The 22,647-nt window shown below is 37.9% G+C and overlaps 1 protein-coding gene across 5 annotated transcripts in view; it reads right to left on the bottom strand.

Annotated features, from left to right (window-relative positions):
- The window catches only part of TBL1X (transducin beta like 1 X-linked), a 209,692-nt gene that overhangs the window by 139,672 nt on the left and 47,373 nt on the right, over positions 1–22,647 (bottom strand). For 4 of the 5 annotated variants that reach the window (XR_003256435.1, XM_026084471.1, XM_026084470.1 and 1 more), the window contains exon 2: positions 11,660–11,724. The gene's annotated coding sequence lies outside the window, so the exon portion shown is untranslated. Of the gene's footprint in view, positions 1–11,659; positions 11,725–18,008; positions 18,028–22,647 lie in introns of those variants that run through there. The other variant, XM_026084474.1, reaches the window with a different exon arrangement.

Raw genomic sequence — 22,647 nt, 5'->3', positions numbered from 1 at the left:
ATAACACAATACAAGTGTGTTTTAAAGAAACATTTATGCCCATCCTGCACACACATAAATACCTGTTTGCAGAATAGTGGAGAATCAGTGCCAGATACATGGAAAAACAATTCTTTAATACGCTTTGATCAAATTGAAAAGCACAAAGAGGTGAGAAACTGAAAAAGTCACCATAATCTGATTAGCTGTGTAATTAAGACTAAACTGGCAGATCAGTAAGGGAAAATATAAGGAGGTTATTTTTCAGCAGAGTACGCTGGAGAGAAGATGGGAAATCTGGTGGAAATCTAATGGGATAAAGTAACAGATGGTAGGTAGACACCCAGGGGACATGGAATATGTTTAGAGATGATATTGGCTAACATTATGGTTAAGAGTACATGCAATATCACAATGCACTGAGTTGAACTACAATGTAAATAGTAAGGCCATAAAAACCTTAATATTCTAGGTTAGACTTACAAACACTTAAAAACACACACATGACAAACAGGAAAAATGTTTAAGAAAAAAGAAAAAGGTTTATGGAAAGCACGTAACAGGGATATTTAAGAGAATGGCTCTTGTCTTAAGAAACATGGCAAGCAACCATCTACAAATATGACACAGGATACTACAAAGAGGACAAGGAGCAATGACATTAATCAGCAAAGATAGAACAATAAATAATGAACTCAATGTACAGCAAAGAAACCTGAGTTTTATTTCTGGAAACAACTTAGCCAGCACAAAAAGCTACCAGTGGAACCATGCAAACCACTATCATTTGGGATAGCGGGAGCCTACCAGGAACCTGTGAGAATGTCGTTCCACCGGGCCCTTAAGGGCTCAGGGGAAAAAAACTAGATAATCCCCATCCATTTTTTCAAATACAAATACGATAATAACTTCCAGCAAAATCTTCTGTGTAACCTACTTTTCTTCCAGTAGGTATGTGTGCTGCAGTATAGCTTACAGACTATACACTGAACACATAAGCAGTTCAACTTACAGCAGCTCCTCATATTCAGGCAACACTTTCCCATTTTCTCTTTGGTACAGTCAAGTTTGCTATATCAGTCTCATGAAGCTTTGGTGGTCCTGCACCTCCTAAATTTTTGCTAACAATTAACAAATAATATCTATAAACAATACAGTCCAGCTGCAGAATTGCTTATGTCTCAGTAAAATAAATAAATGCTATATATAAACTCTGGATATATACAGATAGATGGATACATACATACAATACAGAGAGAGAGTGTTAAACGGAGTAGATATAAACAAATGATATAAAAAGATATAAACCAATGCTGCATTATTATAAGCCAGTTATTTATGTAGATTTATTTTAAAATATGTCTGATTGCATTCATAGCACTGATGAGGCCAACGGTAATGCACTGAACATCACTCAACACTAAAACTAAAATCCCTCCTTGACGGTCCCTTCATGACTACTTTGGTTCCATTTTGCTACCCAAGAAAAAAGCAACCGCATGACCTGAAGGTCAGAAAACTCTTACTCCAGTATGAGAGCAAACTAAGAAATTTCCAAAAGCAAAGCCCTCTCTGAGGCACAATGCTGCTTTTAGCTCTACCATCTCCAACTGGCACCAATTTAAATTAGGGGACTGGTAGCTTTAGCACTTCAGCTGATATCAATTACCATTATATCATGCAAAGCACTCCCCGAAGTAATCAGGAACCGAGCTGCTTATGGAAATAATGTTAAAACTACACCAGAAATGAAATAGAAGCCAGTGCACAACACAGATATAACCAGCTTCTCTGTAAGAAAAAGAGATTTAAATGGGCAGCTGCATTCTGCATCAGCAGAATTACAACCATTTCTGTGAATGGCTGTAAGGTGCATAGAGAGGTCACTGTCTTGTATAGATTGGATTACTACAAAGCCCATGGATAACGACTATAGCAAGGAAGCAACTGGGTGCTGGACTGCCATAAAACAGCTGAGGAGAATCAGAATAAGCCAGAATTTTGCTGACTCTGATGTACCTTCAGAGAGGACACAGTCCTCTAATTTACTCACAACTAGCTCATGAAAACTGTGCAGTGTTTTTAAAACCATAAACCCCAAGAAACCAACCTCCAAAACACAGCCTTTTTATCCTCGTCCAGGAAAATGGTGAGCAGTAATGAGTTTGGGCCCAGTGAAATGTGGTAGAAAAACCGAAAAGAAGCGTACTTTTAGGAAGCCTAAGTTGTAACAGCATCTTGCCTAGCTGACAAAGCGTTGTTTGTTCTTCATATCCCACTTAAGTGGCTTTTGCTTGTGTACAAAATAGCTTGTTTTAAGGATGCTTAACCAATACCTATAATTTGTCACATAGGACAAACTTTCTGAAGTAAGGTGCCAGCTAAGGTCACACAGGGACCACCTTACATTTACTGAAAGGACAGATATAGATAGGCTTCCTGGCATCCTTCCATCCTACAATTTCCTACTGCTATTACACTGATGATTCAAATCTAATTTTAACAAGCAAACAAGCCTCTCTGCTGTCAGCAACCATTGTTCCAAGACAGAAGGAAAATACTTTAAACACATTTTTGTGCCTTTCAACATCTGCATTTTTGTACTGCTTTTGTTCCTGGAGAGGGGCACAGAAAAGGAAAATAAGGAGAGCACTCCCCAAGGTAGGGAGGAGAAATTAATGCTGTCACTTGCCATTTCCTAAACAAGCCTAATTTTTCCAAAGAGTCCATGGATAGGAGGTAGGTATTAGTCATTTAAGAACTAATGTTTTAAATTTCTAAAAAAACTTGCTACAATTACAAAGCAGGCTTCAAAAATGAATTCCCCTGGGATCACATAAAAATGAGTGTTTTTTGTTTCAAAAATACAAAAATGTTTTCAATGTCCATTGGCAAAATTGAGTCTTACACAGCTGTGATATTTATTGTTTTAAATAACAAACTGTATGCATCTCTACGGCTAAGTTTGTGTGTAAATGAAATTTCTCCACCAGTTTAGAATGAAACTAACAACTTTCTTGATTTCATACTATCACCCAAGGGAGTTAACTCACCATGTTTCTAAGTGTTGACATAAGAGATCAGATAAAGCAAAAGGATTTGAATATTTTTTACATGTTTTTACATGGCCTTCAAGAGCACAATCAACACTGAATAATGAAGAACTGAGTTCATTAGTTATATAGCAGAAGAAGAAGTCCAATATAATGTACATTGGTAGTGAGAAGTTGCAAAGGATAAGATACTCACTGAATGTCATTAGTTTTGAAGATTATTGTAGAAGAAAGGTGTAAATGTGGTTCCAACAACCAAGGATAAGACAATAATATGCATAGAAAAGTGTTCCCGACAAGGAAGAAATGGTCACCCTGATTCGTTCTCAGTTATAGTACAATCAAATTAGCTATAGGGCGCATCCTGCTGATTATGTCATATGATTTTAATAACTTAAAATAAAAGATTAAAGCTGTCTGCGGGTCTCCAGACAAAACAAATAGCACACTGTGGTGCTGAAATATATAAGGTGCTTCCATTACTTAGAATTCATAACATAGAAGGTTATTTATACATTGGAATGGGAAATATTTAATAGCATTTAACACTCTTAACAGATATAGAAAATTTTATCCGTATAACACGCTGCCTTGTTATTACAGCCTATATATAATGCACTGCTATGCTGTTGACTGAATGGCAGCTGTCAAAACATGGCGGATCAAGCGTTGCAGGTCCTTGCAGACAGACACAGAACCTGCACATGGTATTTACTTTGATCTCTTTGTTCAAGTCAGCTGCATTTGGGTTGGTTCGCATTCAGCAAACTGTCCATCTAAAAAAGCTGAGAGATTCTTTCATTCCCTCTTTTCTCCCAAACTCCATGGGATTTTTTCTTCTATAAAATTGTTGCCATGAATAAAATGCTGCATTTAGTGTGGTTGTGATACTGCCAGCCAATTCCACTGCAGATAAAGGTCAAGGGAAAAATTATAAAAACCACAAAGTAGTAATTTTTTCCAAATTCTCTACACAAAGCACCAGTGCCAAGCATTCAAGTAAACTTTGAATATCAGTCAGACTGTTGGGCTCTCATTTGAGCAGGCTTTATCTACCGTAACAGAAGCACTCAGCAAAAGGCATCACAGAGCTGATTTTGGAACAGGACAAACTACTGAATTATTTCTAACTTGTACAGCAACTACTGTGCTGCAACTGTCCTAGCAAAACATATGGCCATCATCTCAGTTAAATAATCTGCATCTATATGTATGAAACCTTAACTGAAGACCTTCATCAATATGAAGACCAAAAGAGACAAGTATAAAATCATCTAACTGGATTTCCTTAATAACACAAGTTTTGGAACTCAAACACACAATGCTCGCATTAAACATCACTTTGAAACATTGAAAGAAGTCTGTATTTTAGAAGTGTATCAGAACTGGATGTAAAACTTCAGCTAATGGAGAGTGCATCATCTCAGTTTCAACAATGTCCCAACTTTAAATAGCTATGAATATTGGGGGAATACCAAAATCTGTTTCCTGTCTGCATTTTTCTAGCCTCAGTTTATATCCAGGTGGTCTTTTTTATTTCCATATCTTCCAAACAAAAGTGCCTTCTAATATCATAAATCTTCACACACTTACTACCAGATGATGACCAATTCACAATTTCAGTCTCTATTTGACGAAAGAGATTGGGTTTTCTCAGTTTCCTGCCAGAAAGATGAGCTCCTCCAGACCACACTTCCAGTTAACTTCCAAACTCTTTCCTGAACACATCTAAATATTCTGAACTCCAGCCTTTCAGTATGAGTACTGCACCTCCACGCTAACTCCAGTAATGGTATTATCCATTCCATATGGATAGTAAATACACCTTTTATTTTTTAGTCTTGTAATCAAATATCAAAACATCATATTCACTTTTAGCCATATCACTGTATTGTAAACCTACGTAAAATAACTGTTCAGAATGAATTTGATGCACCTTGAGGTACAGAAATGACAGCTTCTGAAGGAGCTTTAGCTATTATGGGTTTGCACAGATGAAGACAAAAAGGCACCAGTTTGCTATTCCTCATTACTATCTTTATAATTTGGTGATGTGAAATAACGAACTGAATAGCAGAACAAGAAAAGTAACATCTAAAATTGCTTGGAGACCTGGGGTAAGGAAACAGAGAAGAAGAAAAGGATGGTATTTGGTTCAGAACAAGGATATTCAGAAACAGCTCAACACAGCGTTTTCCAGTGACTACAACTGGACCTAATAGCTGCTAAGTTTTCTTGCAAATACAGACAATGTTTTAAGGACAGGACACAGGACAGGCTTCAGCAAACGCAGACAAATATTTAAGCATGTATTAAAAGCATATATAATTACCAGAGACACAGGCCTTGCACCTCTGGCTTCAAAGCATGGGAGATCCTGATACCTGAATCCACTGCTTTCCTCATCCTAGATGTGCACACAAACCACTAGGGTATAGTGCTCTGATGCTTAACATTGACTAGATTGATTAGGAGAAGCTGCAGAGAAAAGAAAGGCTGAAGATTTAACACAATGAAAAGGAAACACAGAAAGTAACAAAGAGATGGTCTTTGGGAAAGGGCAAGATACACAGGTTTGGAACAAAAAATAGAAGATATACATATTGGAAAGGAATGGAAAAATTGCACTGAGCCATAAATGAATTAGGGTATATTATGGGCAGCAAGCTACGTGACAGAATAAAAAAAAAAAAGGGGAACATTTTTAGACAGCATCTAGAAAGAGCATCCAAAATCATGCTAACACAGAAAAGAGATTATTTTTTTTATAAACTTAAGAGTATGTGGAGTCCTGGGTCTACTGGTTAAATGAAGGAGAGTCTTTCAATGGCAAAAACTTGAAGAACTGACTGTTGAGTAAAGAGAGAGATAAATTTGTATAGGTGGCAAAATGACAACTGAAACAAAGCAGGGTAATAATTCACAAATATCTAAAGGTAAAAACTTGCACAGCAGAAAAAGGAAGTCTCTTTCTATCAGGTATGGAAACCAAGCAGGAATAAATGGAATGAGTTTTTTTTTTTTTTTAATGGAAAATGTTGAGTGACTAACAGGAAAGGCTTCTGGAAAGGAAGAGCTATTGGCCTGTGGAAAAACTGCCAGAGGGAATACTGGAAAGTTACTGCTGGAAAAAATAATAGAATATGCACTGATGGGAACAATCCTATATTAGTAAGGAGGAATGCATCAGATGATGTAAAAGGCTAGTTCCCAGTTTTCCTGTATGTACTCTGTGCATGCTGTAACAAAGATATATTACTTAAAAAAAGTGCTCCTTTTAAATATAACACTAATGTATTTTATTACTGATTTTAACAAGCTTTGATAGGAGGAAGTATAATTCAATTATTTTATTATATATTTTGAATATAAATGGTGAGTATCTGCACTCTAATTTACCTCTTTCTTCTCAAAAATAAGATACATTTTAGAATTCAAAGCAGCTCTCCCACCCCTACCCACTTTCTTGGCTGGTGTGCTGGGATCTGTATATCCAATCTAATTATTTTGATTCCCATTTCCAGCCCTATCAGTGATGCAGTGGTGCAAGAAATCAAAATGTCAGTCTCTCGAATGTGTTAAAACCTAAAAGCTAGCCGCTACTCATTTGCTGAAGCATCACTATGTGGCCCAAAGCCCCTGTCATTGTACAATTTATGTTCAGCATTCAGGATGTGACTTGAGAGGGTTTTTCCAACATACCAATACTGAGCATTTCATATAACATTTCAGATACGCTACAGCTTGTTGCATCATCTTGTTCTGTCACAACATAACTGATTCTAACAAAAACCAGCAATACTTCGGTTTAGATTCTGTCTCTTTTTAAGCACTTCCTTAAGTCCTTCCTCTGTTATTTTTTCTTTGTTTTCTTAAAAGGGAAAAACCAGGGTCATATAAGTCTATCTTCTCTTTAGTGATCAGAAGAGAGAGTCAGCAATCCTCCTGCCAAACACCTACTATCCTCCCAAGTCAGAGGGATCATATGTTGCTCACTAGCTGAATTCCCTTGGGGGTGTTTTCACTGACTATATGCTTTTCCCCTCTTGAATTACAATCTTACTTAGATTGCTAATGCATCAGTGCCACCAAAAATATTCCCATTCATTTCCACAGCTTTTACAAATATGATAACATGATTTGTGTTTAAATATGAGCATCACCATTTTATATTTTATTATGAATATCATATGTTTGGCAAGCTGTCTGACCTTCCTTATGATGATGAATGCTGCAACAAACAATTTGCTGTATCTGTAAAGAAATGGCCAATTCAATTACATTATGCCAGAAGCTCTCAAATCCCTCTCTGCCAAATGTCTTTGCTGTATCCTGCCACAGACAGCCCATTTGTATTCCAGCACAGTAGGACACTTGTTTTATTGAAGCATACAGTTCTAGTTAGGTACTATCAACAGAGCACTATTTCAGTTCTCCAGCTCTGCGCTCCCTTCTACCCCCTCTAGCCTTGGTTATTAGGATTTTCAATTTTACTGACCAAACGTGTATGCATTACTAATTACATGCACGAAATCTAGTAGTTATCGACTGCTACAACAAAATACATTAGTGACCAATTACAGAAGTTCTTGGCAGCAATGGTTATCATTTTAGTGGATTTAATCATTGCACTTAAAATGAAGCTTGAGATTCCCTTTGAGATTACACCACTAATTGCTTCTGTTTTGCCAGTTACTGCATGAGCTGTTTTGCAAGAAGGATCACTCTAGATGCTTTCTAAATATGAAAAAGCAATAAACAAACAGAGCAAGCATCCTGTAATGAGTCGTCCCCCCACCCCCCGAAAAAACAACAGCATAAATTCATTCATATCACAATGCACTCCTATGCATATCCCCCTTACCATCCCTCTTTCCTTCTCTTTTCTCGGTATTTAGGCAGACAACAGCAATACAACCACACTGTTGTCCATGTTTAGTGTTTGTTGCTGTAGACATACTATCATTTAATTATACAGATAATGAGAATATCGCACCTGTTAAAAAAGAAAATCCTTTTTTTTCTTGTTTTAAGAGAAGATAGTTCTTGTTATTTTTATTATGACAGAATATTTAAATGGCACTAGACCTTTAGGAAAAAAAAAAAAACACTAGGCAAAGCATATGATTTATTACATGCATAGTATCACCATAATAGGCTTCCACTCTCCAGGAATCCCTAAAAACAAACACTCCCCCTCTAAAGGAATTTGTAATATAACATATTGTTCTTTAAAAGCTGACATCCATCTTCAGATCCCCATTAGTGATGAATTACCTGGTTTACAGTCTCAGAAAGCAGAAGTGTCTATATATTTTAGTGCTGAAGCCAACCACGGGACTTTTGTACCTTTCAAATTTAGAGAGATACAACTTTCCAAACACCAATGAAAAGCTGTGACACTTTGCTTCAGGCAACTAAAAGGAGGAGGTATAATTTCATTAAACGTTTTAGGTCAGATCAAAATAAGTTGTCTTCTAAAAACAGAAAGCAAAGGGCAAGTTGCAACCACCGTTGTTAGTTGTCTCAGAAGTAGTATTTTAATAAATAAAATTGTTTGAATAAATGCATTTAGTTTCTTTTTATTAAAATTTCAGTTATTCAAACTTTGCATAACTCAGACGCCACATTCCCAACCACAAAGAACCCCCCCAAATAATATAAAAAACAAAAACCCTAAACTAAAATAAAATTTCTCTTAAGATTAGAAAACCTTCTAGAATTGCCTCATCATACATCAGTGTTTTTAAGTTTTCAGTAGATTCTTAGTTGATAGAGGTCTAATTAGAAAATTAATTTACCTCCATGAGAGCGAGATTGTAGAGAAACAGTTTTAAATCCCCAGAGAATACCAGACTATTTTTTATACTAATGGAACAGCAGAATGTGTGATACCTGTCATAACCACAATATAATTTACAAAAATAACAACAATTCCCCTGAAATTAACTGCTAAAAGAAGTTAAGGAGCTTCATCCTACAGTATCAACAGGCTGTATCAATGGTGTCAGCTGGCTTCACTTCAGCCTACAAACGGAGGAACTGAATACTACCTAATAATCCCTGAAAAGCAATGCAGCACAGAGAGCTGCGTCACTAATACCTTTTATACTGTTTCAAACCAAGACACCGACTTCCACAAAAGCTTAGATCTTGCCACAACAATACGCACAAGAACTGCCGCATGCAGAACGCTTTCAAAAATATGGCCACTTCGTTTCTATGCCTAACTGAGAAAATCTTGCCCCTGGGCACTCAGTTTCAATTCCGAATGAGAAAAAAAATGTGGAAGATACAATAACTGCAAATAACTGGCAAATAATAAACTGGATGAAACACCCAAATTATTGTAGAGATCAAACCTATGTTCATAAAGGAACAGACTACACAATTTAATTGGATTGTCTCCATCTCTTAGTTCAATAGTTCTTAACTTCTGCCTTCCTCAAACAACAATTAAGGACAATGTTTCAGTAAAAAGAAACATAACATTGACATGATCTCTGTTTCAAGGCAGGACCCACTGCACTTACATATACTCAAGCCTAGCTGAATGAAAATCTTTCTTTTGTATGGGCAAGCTTCTTTCTCATGCAAATGAGCACAAAATTTAAATTATAATTCCAAAGAGACTGCAATTGCACCTGGAATTTCTAGTGCTACATTCAAAATGACAAAACAGGAACAAGGCAGAAGAAGAAAATATTCTTGAAATGAACAGTTGAACTTATGTAGGACCTAAAATACAAAAGGTCAGGAAATACCTGTCTTTCATCACTGTCAAAGGCAATAGACTAAAATATGCAGAGTAGGACTCATAACACAGGAAATAAATGAAAACATTTGCTGTGTGTTAGTATAAAAGTTAAAAGAAACAAGGAAAACACCTCTCTCAAAGGTCCCTGCTGGATTTAAAACAGAGCTGCTGAGCCAATTTTGATTTAAAAACATGCCATCATCATTTAAGAATACTGAATTTCTATCCTTTAATAAACCTTACACCTGTTCACTAGTCCATGGACTTAATGCCTGCAACTGTGCATACTGAGGGCTAACATGGCAAGGCATATCATGCACAGGAACCATAACTGTAATGAGAACTACAAATGGACAAGAAAGCAACCAATTACTTAAAATATAGTCTCAGGCATTTAAAATGTGATTCACTATCTGACTTAAAAAATCCAAGAGTTTTAAAATACTTCTCAGAAATGGTAATGCTAAATGCCAATATGATTCACTCCTGGACTGTGGAATGATTTAAAAGTCTTATGTGTGTATAGCTTTCATATTTTTAAGTTACATATTTAATTCTCTTTAGTATCACAAGTGACTGAAACCATTTTTTTGCCTACTGTTTCACTGCAAAGACAGAAACAGTAAATATCATAGCAAAATGAAACATACTTTCTTACACAGTGATGTGACAGATATCAATTTATAAGTTCGTTCATTCATTCAGTACAAGAATATGATTAAATCACAGCAAAGATTCGGAATAAAATGCACTGATAACAAGTTTAGATCTGATTAAATTGAGAGAGACTCTCAGTTGAGAAGCAGAGTTTGTAAAATTTAATGTAAATACAAGTAAGAATATTCACTTTAGTGAAGCCTTCCAGAACTAAATCTTTTAACATGATAAATGCCAGCAGGAAGAAAGGCACCAGGTCTGACAATTGTTTCAGAAAACTCAATTAACTTTGCACGTCATTAAAAATACGCTACCAATAGAAAGAAGTTTAGTGCTATACTGTACTTATCTATTCATTAAAATTACATGTATTTCATATATGAATATATATGAATAAATAAATACATTGAATAATACAACAAGTTACCTTTTTTTTTTTTACCTTTTCATCTAAAATAATTTACTGTAACCAGAATAGTGCTTGGATTGCCAGGAAAGGAAAAGTTAGGTGGATGGCCACTATTGTTGGAAAAATACTCATCTTTTCCTGCCTTATAAGAAATTAGGTAGGCTGGGTTTGGGATTGTTGGGGTCCTTCAAAAGTCTAGGAAGGTCTGCTATATGCCCCATCCAAGCTGATGAGAAAAGACTGTCCTCGTCCTATTTTACGGAAAACTATTCCACCTGAGACAATAGCTTTTGTCTCAAACAATGTGAAATAAGCCATCATTGTTTGCAAGACAACCATATTAGGCCATCGTGAGGTCCTCTTCTTGGCCTTCATTCTCTGACAATCTCATACTTAATTTTGCCTCTTTCTAGGACTTCAATCCTTCTAAATCTCTAACCCTCCTTATGGTCACAAACCAGCAAGATTGAGTTTAATTTTAAGAAATGGAGAGGTCCCTCAAATTCAGCATTTAATCTCAAATAATTAAAAAGGCAAAACACCATAATACCAAGAAATCTTGCATACAATGTACGTTTAATTTTATGCAGGTGTTAAGGGTAGCAACAAAAAGAAAACCAACTATAAAGCAGTAAGGTTATATGCAAAATTCCATTTAGCTAACCCTGGTATTTCTAGTCTTTTTCAATCCAAAACCCAAAGTATTGTCTCAATTTCCAGTCTGCAATTAGGCAAGGAGAAGCTGAAAAACATTCAACAATTTTAATATTCTGAAAGTTGATTTCCAGCTAAGCATTCACTTACTCAGGTGCAAGTACAGTCAAGCTTCCTCCAGATTTTCCTTTCAGGCCAGTTTTATCCTTAGGTACCTGCATACAATAAAAAACCAAAAACAATTTGTGTAACTCTCATTAAGTTCATCTCTTGATTGTATCAACTTTTAAATTGTCAGCTCAAAAATGTCAGCTATTTAAAAGTTCAGATCTCTAGCTTTTCTAAAAGGATTATTTCCCACCAGTTTACTTAAGCGGGAGCAAATTAGAAGTTTTCCTTCTCTGCAACAAGACTGTTCTTTATTTGACCAATTCTACATATCTCCTTTTTTTTCAGACTCAGCACAACCTTAAATGAAAGAGTTTTCTGTGAGAAACCCCAGGTAAATGCAGCCTAGTAGAAGGTGGGATTGCATGATTTAGGTACATTTCATCATTTGTTTTTAGGAGTTCAAACAGAAAGCAACGCTGTTAAGGTTTTGTTAGTCACAGCCTTAAGCTACCTTAAAACTGTTAACATGGGATGAGAAAATACTATCTATACTCAGTTACCACTTTAGAAATTGAAAGACGGTTTGTGTACAGGTGCACTGTCACTTAGTTAAGGAGGAACTAGAAAAAAAGGTATTCTACTTTCTCCTGGCACTAGTATGAATTAAAGAAACATTTCCAAAATGTGCTATTCAACCACATGGAATCAATTTTTTCAGGCATACGGAGCTCCAATTAAATAAGTGTGGCTTTGCTGACACAAAAGTCCACCTGCACATATTCAAATTTTCCAATTTGAATTAGCCCATCTAATTTAGACCAGCCCACCTAACAATAGACTAGAAAAACAATGCTTTTGGTATGCTACAGCAACTGAAATTATTCTCTTCAAATAATAATCACTACATTACTTTTGCCCATGGTCAGAACATAACCAAATTAGAAAGAACAAAAGATGGAATTACTTTCTCTAAAAATAATTAAAAATGCATCAGGTCAAAGGAAAATTATCTTTAATCTTCTACCTGACGCAAGTAAATATATAACTGAAAAAGTAAGCAAGTTACAGTTTTTCAGGGAAGAATTTACTAGAAGTTAGTGGAAATTGAAAAATGGACTGTAAATATGCTTCCTAGTTTTTAGGTTTTCTTTGCACATTGAGCATCCAGATTTTCCCAGGATAAATATATGGAAAGCATGCATTTAAAAAAAAAAAAAAGGCCAACAAGCTGTATATAAACACTAACATCCTCCCATATATAAAATGTTAAAATAAGAAAGGTGACTGATGGAGTGGAAACTTACAACATTTAAAATAAGCACTTGAGAAGTCCCAGTTTTTATTTATTTAAGTATTCACAGTTAATTGGGCTCCTTTGTCCATACCCAGTCTGACATTATTTAATTAGGTGATGACACGCAATTTTTTTCCACAGGACCCCTACCTCATTCAGTGAATACAGAAGACAGAAGAAAACAAAATACTGAACATCTACACATTAAGTGAATTGCATTAAGTCACAGCACAGCTTTACAATTTATTTATTTCAGGTTATTCTGTGCTGTTTCAGAACAGTACTCTGAAGACAGAAAGGCTAGTTCTCACACACAGCTTCTCTTTGGTACTGTCATGATGGCAGTAGATTGCATTACAGTCCCCTGTGTGGTATGTGATATGATACTCATAGACAGCGACCTGAAAGAAGGAAACTTTTGAATTAAAAACATGACAAATGTAAGTGCTCAACCCAAGATCCCTAAAACTCAATTTTTTCAGAGTGCCTAGCATTCTATCATACTTTAAACCAATCCTCTGGGGAAGCTGCCTTCACCTACCTTAACTAGGTAACCAAATCTTTCATTTTTTGCAGCGCTTTGCCCCATTCACTACCTAACTTACAGTTTCTACTACAAATCCAAGCAAGTTTTCAAAGACCTGTCTCCTTTGCTGCACAGTCTTCAAGGACCATATAATTCTGAGATCATATAATTTAAAACTATATCATAATGCAAATGTCCAAGGGAGCTCAGTTAAAATATTCTAGACAAACCTTAATTCTTCACTTTCCTAGTTTAGCAGTGCTTGACTTTGGAATGGTAATAACGTTCTTCAAGGCAGCTTTTAAGCTTGGTTTAATTGCCAACTCTTTTAAAGAAAGTAACAGAACAGAAGTTTCATCTTGTTGAATACAAACACCCAGAGTCTCCCCCAACACTTAACTGACTGTTCTCCTCCAAACCGTATCAGTGCCAATCCTGTGGACATTCATCTCCCCCATCACAGTCTACTTGTCATCAAGCTCAGTCTTCTCGTATTTCCGACCCCAGTCCTTCCTCCCTGTCTCTTCAGAGTAACCGCTTCCATCTCATCAAGTGTGTCATACTATGTATTGCTCCCTACCCTCCCTCCAACCAGAATCCTGTTTCCATTAGCTTCCAGCCCTCATCCACCATCTCTTCTTCCAATCACAGCATCATCTCTCAGCCTTCTGTCCCCCTCATTGATAGATCTGTCATCTCCCTCATGCTGCTTTTTACCTTCCTGTGGTTTTCCCACTGTGTCACTCTCCCACTTGGCCTCCCTGCACTTGCCTCTCCCACTACTGATTTTCAGATCTGTCCTCAACAACTCACTCCCTGTCTCTTCCCTACTTCCCTCCCTGGCTCCTACAGAGTCTTTGTGATTAGTGTGCCACAGCCATGGCTGCTGTGCTTTATGTTGAACTCATTTCCAATGATGGGTGTTAAACAAATCTGTACGAGGGCTCATGTGCATGAACACTTAATCTGAGGATCCCAGAAAGACTTAGGCAGAAGATAAGCCGAAACAGCAGTGCTATCTCGTGAGAAGTGGATTTTTAACCGCTTAAATCCCTCACTATTGAAAAATATAAACACCTAAGGGTTCAGATGTCAAGGCAGCTAAATGAAGGTTTTGTGGACTGTGGGTACTTCAGTCTTGATGTTAGATTAACACCAACTACTCTTTTAAATTAAAAGAAAATAACACAATTTAGTACCAGCCAGCACTGTACATTATGTGCCTCAGCTACACATTTGGTAACACTAGTCTCCATTCCTACAGAGAGAACCCAAACAAAGTCAGATGGAGTCTAAATCTTCAATATAAACTCACTCTACATTTCAGTTAATGCCAGTATTTTGAGCCATTCTTTCTGAAGACAAAACAGCCCCTGATTCAGTCACATACAGTAAATATTGGGCGTGGGTGGGGAGTTTTAATAGTTTTTAAATTAAGAGTGGCATTTTCACAGCACTGTTTAGCAAGGAGAAGCGTGCTTATCTTTATGCCACTGGAAGAAAGTGGAGGATAGCATACCTTCACCTGTTTTTGGCAGAAAGCACAAACCAACTAAAGACATCTTTCTATCTTGTCTCCAACTTTCACCTTGTTTTCCATGGGGTTTTTTTGGGTGGTGGCAGGGGGGAGGAGGGGGAGTTAAGACTGAATTTAAGATTGTTTCATACAATTGGGACAGGCTGATTCACCCAACATGTGAAATAATACAGCAAATTAAATGACATTTGATTTATATTTTAAATGTTTTAAAAGTAGGACTTATGCAATGAGTTGTTATTGATCGGATTTGTATCAACAGAATTTGGACTACATCAACACAACCAAAGTCAGAATTACATAATAAATTCAAATATGATGAGAATTGCATTAAGAACATTCTTCCCACTTTTGAATACCCCAAAGTAGTTCTTGGGATTACCTCATGACATGCAGATTAATATTAACCATTATTTGTAACAGGCATCTTTTTAAAAGAGGTAAGACAAACCTTAATACAGATTAATACAGAATAGATGATCTCAGCTTCTTGTTATCAATCAAAACCAACAGCTAGCCCTAGGATTTTTCCTAGTATGCATTTACATATGAGTATCCTAAACCTGTCAGATCTCCCACTAATTTCCCTTTTTTCCTCATTCTTTCCCATGTTTTATAAATCTCCCTATCTCACACAACTCCTTCTATTCATCTCCTGAGGTTGTTTCTTCCCCACAGTTTCCTCACCCAAATTTCAAGTGATGAAGAATGAAGTTGTCTTCCTGCTCCAGGGGGCACAACCCACACGTGCTCGAARACCCCTGGGGGAAACAACTAGTGAGTGGTCTCCAGCTGGACTTCATGCTACTGATCACAACCACCTGAGCCCAGCCAGTCAGCCAGTTCTCAAACCACCTCACTGACCACTTATCTAGCCTGTACTTCATCAGCTTGTCTATGAGCATGTTAGAGGAGACACTGTCAAATGCCTTACTAAAGTCAAGGTAAACAACATCCACTACTCTTGCCTCATGCACTAAGCCAGTCATCTCATCATAGAAGGTTATCAGGTTGGTTAAGCTGACTGATCCCAGTCACCTTCCTGTCCTTGATGTGCCTAGCAATTGTATCCAGGATTAGTTGCTCTATCACCTTCCCAGAGATTGAGGCGAGGCTTACTGGCCTATAGCTCCCCAGATCCCCCTTCGTGCTCTTCTTGAAGATAGGTAGGATAAATAGCTCTTCTTCCAGCCCTCAGAAACCACTCCCAATCACCATGACCTTTCCAAAACAATCAAGTGGCTTTGCAATGACATCACACAGCTCCTTCAGCACTCATGGGTGCAATCCATCAGTGCCCATAGACTTGTGTACATCCAGTGTGTTTAAGTGCTCCCAACCTGATCCTCCTCCACCAAGGGTAAATCTTCATTGCTCCAGGCTTGCCCTCTGTTCCAGGAGCCTGGGATTCCTGAAGGTTGGTCTTAACCAGTAAAGACTGAACTGAAGAATGTATTAAGTACCTCTGTCTTTTCTGTCTCCTTTGTCTCCAGGGCCACTGCCTCATTTAGCAGCCGGCCAACACTTTCCCTAGACTTCCTTTTGCGGCTGATGTACTTATAGAAGCCTTTCTTGTTGCCTTTCACATCCCTTGCCAGTTTCGACTCCAGGTGGGCTTTAGCTCTCTTAACCCCACCCCTGCATGCCTGGACAGGGTGTCTATATTCCTCCTGAGAATATATCATCTGTTTCTGCTTCCAGCTCCTGTACACTTTCTTTTTATGTGTGAGTTTAGTCAGGAGCTCCTTGTTCATCCACATAGGCCTCTTGCTACCTTTGCTTGATTTCCTGCTTGTTGGAATGGACCACTCTTGAGCTTGGAGGAGGTGATCCTTGAATATCAACCAGTTCCCTTGGACCTTTCATATCCGATGAGATTCTTCCAAGCAGGTTGCTGAACAGGCTAAAAGTCTGCTTTCCTGAAGTCCAGTGTTGTGATCCTGCTTTATGCCCTGCTTCCTCCTCACAGGATTCTGAACTCCACCATCTTGCGGTCACTGCAGCCAAGGCTGCCCCCAACTTCCACATCCCCAACCAGTTCTTCCTTGTTTGTAAGTACAAGATCCAGCAGAGCACCTCCCCTCGCTGGCTCCTTGATCACCCGTGTCAGGAAGTTGTCATCAAAGCACTACAGAAACCTCTTGGTTTGCTTGTGCCCTGCTGTGCTGTCCCTCCAGCAGATATCAGGGTGCTTCAAGTCCCTCACGAGGATCAAGGACTGCAAATATGAAACTTCTTCCAGTTGTCCAAAGAAGGCCTTATCCAGTTCTTCTTCCTGATCAGGCAGTCTATAGCAGACACCCACTACAATGTCACCTGCTAATCCTGACCCCAAAGTTGCCAGCTAACCCCTCACCTGTCCCAGGCAGAGCTCCACGCATTCTGCCTGCTCTCTCACACGAAGGACAGCTATCCCTCCCCATCTGTCCTTCCTAAAGAGCCTGTATCCATCCATCGCAGTACTCCAGTCGTGTGAGCTATCCCACCATGGCCTTGATCCCAGTGAGATCATAGCCCTGTAACTGCACACAGACTCCTAATTTCTCCTGTTTGTTCCCCATGCTGCGTGTGTTAGTGTACATGCACTTCAGAGAGGCACCTGGGCATGCTGACTTCCTAGTCACGAGAGCTTTACCCATAATGTGGTCCCACAGGTACTTCTTTACTTACATGCATGCGCTTGGGGCAATTCCAATTCAACACTGTTTTGTTGATCAAGAGGTCCCTTCTGTTTACATCACCACAGACCCTTTGTTTGCCAAACCTGTCCACCACTTCTTTACTTGATCGTGGTCATTCTCTCCCTCCCTTGTCATTCATAGTTTAAAGCACTCTTTACCAGGTTGGCCAGCCTGTTGGCAAAGATACTTTTGCCCTGCTTTGAAAGGCTGATCTCATCTCTACCAAGAAGTTGGCAGTCCTTGAAGAGAGTCGTATGGTCATAGAAACCAAAACCCTGTTGTCAAGACCAGCTGCAAAACCAATTTTTGACCTAGGATCATTCAATCCCCCTCATACCCTTCACACTCACCAGCAGGGTCAAGGAGAACACTCCCTGTGTCCCCATGCTCCCATATCCCCAGGGCCATGGAGCCACGCTTGATACTTTCCCAGTCTCTCCTGGCAGTATCACTGGTGTCCACACGTCCACATGGAAAAAGAGCAGGGTGTAATAATCCAAGGGCCAGACAAGCCTTGGTAGCCTCTCCACAACATCCTGAATGTGAGGACCCAGCAAGCTGCAAACCTTCCTAGCAGCAGGTCAGATCAGCAGATGGGAGTCTCTCCCCCGCAGCAGCAAGTTCCTACTAACACTCGCTGCTTCCTCTGGGTGATCCTGTGTGCTCCACAGCTACAAGGGCAGCGAACCTTATCCAAAGTTGCAAGTCTTCCAGTGGAGCAGGAGCCCTCCTCCTGGTGCCAGAAGTCACCAGCTTCCAGACTTCCCCATCATGGAAGTTTCCATTTTCTGACCTGATAGGCATTGACTCTGCCAACTCTTCTGCTACAGTTGGAGGTTTGGGCTCCTGAAGCTGCAAAGTCTCAGAGAAGATCCAGTCTCTTTCTCATAGTCTCTGATGCTGCCACCTCCTCACTGTTTAGTTAATAATTAGTAATAATACAATTCAGGACTGATGTATCAGAGTATACAAAGGTGAACCTAAAGGAAAGTATCTAAATTTATATAAGTTACAAACGTAATGTGAAAGATTAATCTATGGTTTCAATTAACTTCCTGAGATTTATAATCTTGTTTGATGTAACTAGTATGTTGATTGTATTTAAATATAAATTTTAAAAGGTAGCATTGGATATAAAACCAAAACTATTGTTTATTGCAATGCAGAGCTTATTCTTGGTATTATTCCCTCTTCTTCTACCCCCACCTCATTCAAACACACAGTTTCACATTTTCATGGCACATTTCACATGCCATTTTGCTCTATGTGCTGGTAATTTTCTGTGTCTAAACTTTGGGTTTGTTCCCCAAGAATACATTCTAAATAGTGTAAAAAGTCACATAGCTTTTCTTCATTTTTTGCCCCCTGGGCCACTGTACTTGCCCTTCTCATCAAGATAAAACAGTAGCTGGTCACATTACTCCTGTTTCCTTCCCTAAGAGAGCAACAGATCCAGGCTCCTCTTTGACCAAATGCAACACCGTCACTTGAAAATGACATTAGCAGTCTCAGTTATACTCTTGTTTACATTTGTGCCCCAAATCCTACTCATTCCAAATGATGAATGGGGTCTATTCCCAAATCCTCCCTCCAAAATGCCATGCACTAAAACAATACTCAGGAGGCTGATGAGTGCGAGTGTGTGTGCAGAAGGGAGGGAGGGAAAAGAGCAGAGAGGGGAGAGGGACCAGAGGGGAAGAGAGGCAGCTTTCAAACCCAGCCTGGGGGTCTAAGCTATAGGATTCTCATGGCCTGTAATAAATCTGTGCAACTGAATCCCCTGCTTGAGTTTAAAATATCAACCTCAGCTGAAATGAGGTAGATACAGTGAAGAAAGCACGTTTTCCTCTTACTGCTACTTTGATACTGAGTGGTCATTTAATAACAACATAATTTGCTTAATGTGTACAAATAACTGATTCAACACTAAAAAGTGCATACGGAAGAGGAATTTTATTACACCTTGATTCGTTTCTATATTGAAACTAAGAAGAAAAAGAACTCTGATTTATCTGAAATAAAGACTGATGTTACTTTTTATATTTAAATAACAAATGATGAATAATGTTTATATACACTTCAACAAGACAGCCTTTCAACACACAATTTGTGTAAGTGATATTTAAAAACTAAGCATAAGTGTAATATCATCAATGAATGCATTATTTACAAATAAATCACTCATTCCTTTGTTCAGCCTGTGTTAAGTACAAATTAATGCTGAAAGTGATATGTAATTATCTTTACTTGACCACCAAGATGCAACAGGAAAACAAAAAAGTTTAAAATAATTAGATCTTGCTGATAAACACAGAACATTAAAAGGTATGTGTCAGGATAATATAAGATTATATTAATTGTTATTTCTTCTGAAGAGGTCTCAAACAGTCACACCAATATATTTAATGTTGTACTGTCTCTTATTCTCCAGTGTGGTATACTGCCTGCTAGTGTTAAATTTAAAATGAGATTCAGTTATCGTGGGTCCTACCACCACTGACCCTGCAAATCCACCACTTACACATCCTATGGAGGAAGTGGGGCTGTTAATACGAATCATGACCTTGGAACTACACTTCAAAACCTAAATAATCCAATGGCTATAACTCATACAGAAGCTAATAAGCACTAGTGATCCTGAACATTTATCAAAAGCTGGCACTGTAAGTTTCTCTTATTCTCCAGTGTGTTCACGTTTGTTTGATAGTTAGGATAATAGTTACATAAATATATATAACTATTAGTAGAAGATGGATGTTGAAGTTTGTTTTTTTGTAAACTGATAAAAATAACATAAAACAAATTTCAGTATTTGTCTCCATATACTTTATTGAAACATTCAGTTTGTTTTATCTTCTTGTTCACATTTTAAAGTTCCTGACATCCCTAGTAGTACAGTGTTTACAGTCTAGTTTCTACCACGGGTGACATGAAAAAAACACTTTGTTCACCCACACATACTTCCTCGCCAGAAAGGTCAATAGAATCATTTACCAATGAAGGTTCACATCATTTTTCCCCTACGAATTATTAGTAGGAAGCCAAGAATTCCCCCATCACATGCTACTAGCTACATTCAACAGACTACATCTCATCAGTTTAACAACTGCCTATACCTCATTATACCTCAAGGTCTACATCACTGAAGGAAAATAATGATTCTTACAACTCTAATGGTTTGCTGACATTGAACATTTACCAATATAATAATGACAGAATCATAAACTGCACTAGTGGAAATCTCCCGTGAATAATTTTTTGGGGGAATAAATCGTTTTTCGGCCTAACAAACTTCACCCAACATAAGCACAGCTAAACTAGAAAAGGCTTTCATACTGGAATAAGAAGATTTTAACATTATGGCTATAGCAATTATAGTCTAGGTTATGATAGTTAACTTGCTCATACAGGCAAGTCCTAGAACTTCTCAGCAAACATTTAAACACAAGTGATATGGGTTTATACTTTGTACGGCCTAAAGCCAATACAGTTAACATTTCTTTGATGCCTGAGCTTCAGAGTTCACAGAGAGTTGTGGGAGAAAGGAAGTGCTAGAGGCCTGGTAACTTCAGAAACCAGTAATTATAGCAACTCAACATGAAGGGCATTGCTAGAAGTTTGCTTCAGCCTAAAAGTAGCAGAGGTAGTCCAGCGGTTTAAATATAAACAGTGCAGTTGCTGCCGCACAGTTGCCAATGAAAGACAAAGTTCCAGGTGAGTTTTTTTCTTCAGACTGATGATGTGCGAGGTGTTGGACAGGGAGAAAGCAACTGAGCACAGCATAAGTCCCTCTGATTACGAAGTTTCTCCCGGCATGTTTTTCTTGTCATATCTCAAAGTAAATTATGCAATTAATTTTATTTTTTTTAAACTATCTATTATACTGTAAAGATTACGGCTAAAATTTTCAAAAGGACTGCCTATTAAATTTAGTTGGCAAAGCTAAGTACATTCTTTTGAATTCAACTCATTTTAAAAATAGAATTCATCCTAAATTGGAGTTAGTGTCTTTTTATGGGAAAAAATAAGTGAGGCTCAACTGACCCCAAATTGGTACAATTATAAAAATAATGAGCCATTCAAAATTATTTGTCTCCTTTTTTGTGTAAAATCATGTGGCAACTTATTGGTAAAAGCAAGAATAACGTCCTACTTTCCTAACTCACTTTCTTACAAGTTCTCTGCTGCCTAACAATTTATTTTATAAATACTCAGGTTTATAGTATAGTGATCCCTATATACATAAGAATCAAATTTTTATGATGATAATAGTCACATAAAGCACAGAGTCCTTCTTTTCACATAAAAGTCTGCTGAAAGTTTGTTGGCATGATACAGCCTGAGTCTAAAAATACAGTAATTTAAGAAGTAAGATTTTATTTTTCAATATGGCCCTCCAATAAAAGGCTGAAAAGAAACCTTCTCTTTAAATTCTGTTCAGAATAAAATCTAGAAAACTGTGCTCTATCCTTTACCAGCTGCTTTAATTATGACCTTAACTTACTAATTTAGGAACAACACTTCTTCCTGATGCACGCTTAGCAGAAAGTAGCTATGCCATGAATGTGTTATAAACACCACGAGACTCATAGGTTGCAAGATTTTTCTGAAAACCAAGACAACCTAATGCATGTGCTGCTCTTCTTCATTCTCTACTTCCTGTCCACATTCTGATGACTTAATTCAATACCAAAGTTAGAACCTGTGACAGAATTTCACATCTCATTTCCCGTCCACATTTCCCCTTTCAACCTGAGATTTTTGACGATCTGCTGATTTCCCTGGAAGTTCACTTTCTCATAGAAATGCTGCAAGTGCAAAGCCGGAGGGAAAAACAAACTGCCAGACATCACTTACTCAGAAAATTCCTTCCTGAGATACAGGAGAAGACAAATATATACATATATTCATACATACATACCTATACATATATTCAGATACATATACACACAAATCATGACCGAAGAGTATCTCCAGGCAAAACAGCAA

The sequence above is a fragment of the Apteryx rowi genome, unplaced genomic scaffold (assembly GCF_003343035.1).
Source record: "Apteryx rowi isolate R43461 unplaced genomic scaffold, aptRow1 scaffold_640, whole genome shotgun sequence".
NCBI lineage: Eukaryota > Metazoa > Chordata > Aves > Apterygiformes > Apterygidae > Apteryx > Apteryx rowi.
This window is presented reverse-complemented; position numbering and strand designations above follow the sequence as displayed.